General features: G+C 34.1%; 1 pseudogene; it reads right to left on the bottom strand.

The window, feature by feature from the left end:
- Window positions 1-1370: 1370 nt before the first annotated feature.
- LOC127101260 (MACPF domain-containing protein CAD1-like) lies at window positions 1371-5910 on the bottom strand (annotated as a pseudogene).
- Between the last annotated feature and the right edge of the window lie 945 nt (window positions 5911-6855).

The raw sequence follows: 6855 nt of genomic DNA, 5'->3' as shown, positions 1-6855 counted from the left end.
TGAAAGAAAAAAATAATAGGAAAAATTACGTCCTTTAAGTTATTTTTTTTAATAAGTTGGTTATTTAAGTTTTTTTAACAACTTAGTCCTTTAGAGTGATTTTTATATCATTTTCTCACATTTTGAACATTTAGAAATATATGAATGTTGTATTTCTGATTGCACTTCATCATTTTTATATAACTTAAAATAGTTGCATCTATAATTAGCACATTCACTCTGTTAAAAAAACGTAATGGTGCAAACGTTTAGTAACTTAAAAGATCAAATTTATTAAAAAAACTTAAAAGATCAAATTGTTACAAAAAATAATTTAAAGGACATTTGACGTTTTTACACGATGATAAAACATCAAAATATTGAGAAAAGAAAAAAGAATAAATTTGTGAAAAATAAATCAATAAGAAAAAATAATGAAAAAATAGTTAAAGAAAACAAATATAAAGAAGGTAAAAGAAAAGGAAGAAGAATAGTAAAAAAAACCAAAAATAGGAATAAAAAAAATGGTGGAAAGAAAAATAAAAAGAAGAAGGAATAAAAGTCTACTTCTTTTAAGTGTTTGATGATGAGAAAATGATGAAGAAAAGTGAATAGAGTTGCGCGTGCGAGAGATGAGTTCTGCGGGGAAAAAAGAGTGTGTTGTATTGTATTATGTTTTGTTTAAAGTTGAAAATGACTAAAATAGTCCTCTCAACTGTTTAAACACATCCAACCGTTTAAATATTGGACAGTGAAAAAACACCGTCGTTATAACCCGGTTCCTGATTTCTCAACCACTCTGGCTGCATCACTCATTCACACCGTTCTAGCAAGATTTGACGCATTTATTCTTACAATGTCATTCTCCACCGAAATATTCTGCGCCAAGACTATCTTGGCCATTCTGACTGAGTTCAACAACAGAGCTACGATACGGTCACACTATAATAACCTAACAAAGACCTCACCCTAAAATCTCTCACTTACAATCATCACTGACTTAAACACCCCAACCATCGAACTAAAGTCAAATGGCACCACGATCGTCAATAAAACTCGCTATCAAATCATCATTCCCTTCCTTTCATGTGAATCAGAAAGATCCTCACCGGAGCAAAAAGTAATCACTTTTAGTCCTTATTTGCATTTTATACAAACTATTTCAAAAATTATAACTATATTTTTAATATTAAAAAAAAATAGGAAACTATTTTTAAAAATTGCAATATTGTAGCATGAATTAAACTTGAAAGTTAGTAATTTTGCAGAACCAAAATCACACTCAATTCAAAAATTAAAAAGTTGTATTGTGACTCAAGCACACCCTAAGTTGCATAAAACATGTAAATAGATGCACAAATGGTTAAGGAAAACTCCCCAAGAGTATAACAGAAAGGAAATAAAGGATATTGTGATTTTGTATTCTCAATACTATAACAATATTAACATTACTTTAACTAAGTTTGGCTGGAAAATGGTTTGAAAATGGTTCTAAATAACACCTATGAGATATCAACATCACCATATAAGAAGCAGCATTTGCTAAACAGTATAAAAGTTTCCTATTCAACTCATTTCATCAAACTGAAAAATGGTTTTCACATTAACCACAATAGAAATCTAAACTATACTTGCTTATCTAAAACATTGCTCTGGTGTATTCAGTAATTAAGCAATGAATATTTCAACCGCAAAACGATTTTCCCTTTTTCGACACCGAGCTTCCCGCCTGTCACTAGCCAATGACCAGGAGGATCTTCGGGTCCTTTGCTCATTTCGGACAAATCAACGTACTTCGCTAACTTGTTCGTGTTGTGGCGTTGTTGTTTTCTCTCAAACCTGAGCTCGTTGTTGTGTTGGCCACATTCGAAGAGTTTCCCGCGGTTGTAGATTTTTGCGACTTGTTTGGTACGTGATCCCAGAGTGATCTTCGGATGGTGCAACCGGGTAACCTTGAATATAAGAGCTTTATGTAAAGGACATTCCGTGATCCGAAATCCCATACTCCAAGCTGTGCTCCAGTGACTATGCAGACGCCGGAGAAGTCTCCGATGAAGGCTTCGGGATTCTCGATAGGCGCGGTGCTGACGTGAGAAAAATTCTTCCATTTAACCGGTTCAAACCACCGGCTATCTTGTTCCTCGGGTCCTTGCCACTTCGGAGCACCGATAGCTACATGGCTGTCCCAATATGGCTGAAGGATCTTTGGAAGGGATACCAAGTGCTGAAGATGAACAGTCAGCCGATTCTGTTTGCTTCCTTCGAGACAAAGACGTAAGCCGGTTACTGGTCTACGTCCAACTGTAATCTGCATTAAATGAGAACCATCATACATGTGTGACACCTTTCAATTGAACTTAGGAATTCTCCGATTATTAGCTGGAGATAAAATGTTTCAAAAGAAAGGAAAATGCGACAAATGATCGTTTACCTGTTCTTGACTGACATATAGCTTTTGGCCCATTATGCTGAATTGTAAAGACGGGCAAACAGGCTCCTTCCGTTGTTGACCGGCAATCTTGTCATGTAAAGGAGCCCAAACGCGAGGAATCTGAAACTCTAGGAAGTATCTGAGTTCTTCAATTGGAGGTTTATCTGAGCACAACATTCAATATAAAGAAATTTGGAATTGATATTAGATCACACTCCTAGAAGCCAATAAGAAAAAAAAATCTAAGCCTTGTTTGGATAAATAACTTAATGCGCTAATGTATAAGCTATTTCTATAACATTAATAAAGCCAAAAAAAAATTATATAAGCTCAAAAGCTACTTCTATATGTTCTCCAAACAGTCTAACGTCAGGTCAGAGATAAGTTCAAATAAGTCAATCCAAACAGGTGTTAAATCATCTAACATAAAGGATACATTGACTTACATTCGAGATAAAGACCAATTGTGCGGGTCAAATGTTCCTTGACCGGTATTTCGTCAAGGAGATCTGTTATAGGACAGAAAGCCATCTCTATTATATCGGGGGAGGACTTGACGGTTGTTAACCAAACACGGTGGTTTTGTTCCAAATCATCACCTCCTCTTCTTCTGAATATGACTGTGACATCCTGAACAATAAGTATTCGTCAGTGTTAAGAGCGGGAAAAATTCTTATAAATAAAATGTCATGACATATATTTCGTACTTCTTTCCCGGTAGAATATGTTGCAGTTGTGGGTTGAGGGTAAATCCCTTGACTATTGAAGGAAAACGGTTCAACGCCCTGCAAATAATGAAATCGATATAACCAACCAAGTGTTATATTTCATGCTATATAGAACCTGAAAACGGTGAATTTATGCAAGAAAAATGGAATTTTGAATTTTGGTGAACTAGCCTTATCCTTGGATTTTGTTTGACCTGAACTTGTGTGGCTATTGATGTCGGAGAATCTTTGATTTCCAATATCCTGAATATAGTTTTTTATCTCCAACTTTGAAAACGGTGAAGTATGGTGTTGCTTGACGTAAATAACATCTTTACCGCCGATAGTTATCGATGTAATGACATGTGTTCCAAAAGTTTCAATGAAGCTGTCAAAAATGTAATAAAAAAGTTAGGGGGACCATCTGAAGATACCTGTGTCGCCTATTTAGCACCGACACTTCAGATTAAAGGGTGTTTGACACGTGTCTAACAAGACACTGACGCAACGCACGAGGTTACGCTAAATAACGTGCACTTTCTCAAATAATTACGATGTCAACATACCAGTGTTAATGTCGGTGTTTCATAGCTTGTTACAACAATATGTTGATAACTTGTATAAACATGAATACCTTGCTAAGGATGGTGGATCCCAATTGAGCGGGATAGCCCTTTTGACATTTTCTTGCAACGTTAAGTTCGGTTTTTGAAGCTGAACCTTTGCAAGGGGAATGTAAAACCCGTCTGAAGACAAGGTTTTTGTAGCGGCGATATCAACATGTTTCGAACCAGTAAAGCTAAATGCCGAATTGAAGCTCCCAAGAGGATTGCTCCCGGGTATATTTGCCTTATGATTAAAATAATCTACCATCTGCAGGAAATGACAAATGAACAATCACATATCTGAGAAACTATGAAGAAAAGAAAATTCCACCACACAGCTTTAATTATTAAATGACGACTCCGACACAGACACTCTGACACCGATAATGTCAACAACACTAGTCTGATTTTTCCGACACGTGTCGTACTAGTGTCATATATGTGTCAGACACCAACACATGTCGGACACCAGGACACGCCTATTTGTAGAGGTATATGTGCTACATAGTTTAAAACTAAAATTCTCAGCCAAATTGAACAAACTTTTCAAACAACTAACATACACTAAAATAAAACTGAAATTATCTTATAATGATTAAGAATTGAAATGAGTTCCTGCATCACGACACTTTCATAAGCTCATCCATATAACTCTACAATACTATTGACAATCAAAGCTAATCGCGAAAAATAGCGGTTTGTTCATATTTTATTACGCAAAATTGCTATAGCCCCGCTATAGACTCTATTCCACAACACTCAAAATGGCAAAGGATATTTAACTTAAGATAACACCTCTAATGGTTTTAAATTGGAGTCTTCAACCGCAATTTCACCCTTAATATTGCTGACGCAATCGCATTCGCAACGGCATCAGGCCACAGTTGGACTCTGAATTAAAATCATGTATGTGAATGCATCAAGAACCACATTAGACAATTCCATCCATGTTCGCTCCCTTCTTCTCTTCAAAAACAAAATTTTAGAACCAGAAATCTCAATCTTTAAATATAATGAAAAGTCTTAGTTTTAAGCATTTTTCAGCTGTGTATTTCAAATATCTCATATTAAGTATTCACGCCGCAATACGCATCGCAACAACCGCAATGACCGCAATCACAACACCAGCACCATCACTCCTCTCTCAGTTTCTATACAAAACACATATTATACAAAGAGAGAAACAAATTCATCCTTAGGAATATCATTTTAGGGGTTTCAACATATCCATTGAGAACAACCCATTTCATCCACCAGCACCATTTTTTCTTCATCAGACAAAAAGAGATTAACCCTCTACACTAATACAAACAACTAAACACAATTATTCCACAAAATTTCCTAAAAACAAATATAAAAACAACATTTACCAAGTCAACATGCAATATTTCTCCACAAAAAAAAAATCAATCTTCAATTTTACCTCTTGAAAACTGCAGACACCAGAACTCTGCCGCCCCATAGATTCACCAAAGGCTCTAATATCCCTTGAAACATTGGGAACAACAACATCATCATACAAACACAAATCCCTTTGATACTGTTCATCAATCTCAACTACCCTAGAACCTGTAACTCCTTTGCAATAAAGCAACCTAGTATCAAAATTAACATCAAAACCTCTTCCTAATGCCTGCAAAGCGTTAGTAGCAGTGTGCAAAGCTGCTACATGCTCATCCATAGCTCATCAAAAAAAAAACCTTTAACCCTTTCAAATAAAAACTCTTCCTTTATGTAATCAGATGGAAAATCGAAGGAAATTACAACGACCCAGATGATTAAATCCTATGAAACCTTCAGAAAGTTGAAGATTTTACCTATGTAAGCATGTGAGTCATTGAACAAAGTTGACCCAGATGAAAAAAATCATGACTTTTGAGGAGAACCCTTTATGGTGTTTGGTATGAGTCAATTGATTGAAGTTGAAATGGGATCTCGGAGAGATTAAGGTTATTATCCAAAATCGGGTTTTTTTTTGTTTTGGCTTACAATGTCTGTGGTTTGTCTGTCTCAGTAATTTCCTATATCAAAAAAAAAAATTTCTCTCTGTAAAACAAAAAATTAACCTTTGTTTCTCTGTCTATCTAGATTAACATCATCGTACAGTGTACAATAGTGGAGTATTGTAATTTCTACTATGGGAGACTTTGTGTGAGTGTGGTGGGTTCATTGATGAATTGTTTGCGAAGTTTGTCTAGGCTTTGACTTTGGGTTCGGATTAGTTTTCATCCATAAACGTTTGCGTGGAGTACATTTTGTCTAATATCTTGACCTTTCGTTCTTGGTTATGAACTCTAGTTTTTATTTTTGAATTGAATATGTATTCAAGTGCACATAAAGGAATGGAAACATTTCCGTTTTTATTATTAATTAATTTATTAAAAAGATGATATTTATATTTATGATTCACCTCCACAAAAAAATATTTATGGTACCTTTCTTATAAGAAATAGATATTCAGTAAAGATTAAATATATAATATACTATATAAAAAAATTTAACACTGTTACATATTTATGATTGAGTTCGAATTTAAAAATTCTAGTTAAACTAAAAAAAAGACTCCTATTATCTTTACTGATTCTTCTTATGTATATTATTTATCACAATTAAGGAATGAGATGGGATTTTAAAAAATTTATATAATCTAGAAAAGAAAATTTTATACGAGTTAATTTAATAATTTTGATTTGACTATTTTGAATAAATATTATAATATTTTTATTGAAATTAATATTATAAAATAATAAAAATTATATATATATATATATATATATATATATATATATATATATATATATATATATTATATATATATATATATATATATATATATATATATATATTATTTGTCAAAAAGTACAAGGGAGTGTGTTCTCCCTACATGGGTAGGGAGACTCGGAGACCTTAATAGGTATATTGCGATTTTGTAAGTGAGGGCTTGCACACGGAGGCGAGAAGCCTTGTATGATGTTTGTTGAGGTTATATGAAGAATCAACTCACGTGAAGTGAGAGGCTCTGTATGGTGGTCAGCGTTGCTAAAGTATAGTAGGACAATTGGGTTTATAAGGTATTAGGGATAACGGGTGTCTGATGCTCTCTCAGTAGTGGATAATATATATGAGTGAAAGT

This window comes from Lathyrus oleraceus, chromosome 7 (assembly GCF_024323335.1).
Source record: "Lathyrus oleraceus cultivar Zhongwan6 chromosome 7, CAAS_Psat_ZW6_1.0, whole genome shotgun sequence".
Classification (NCBI taxonomy): domain Eukaryota; kingdom Viridiplantae; phylum Streptophyta; class Magnoliopsida; order Fabales; family Fabaceae; genus Lathyrus; species Lathyrus oleraceus.
The sequence above is the reverse complement of the archived record's forward strand: the minus strand, read 5'-3'. Positions and strand labels throughout refer to the sequence as shown.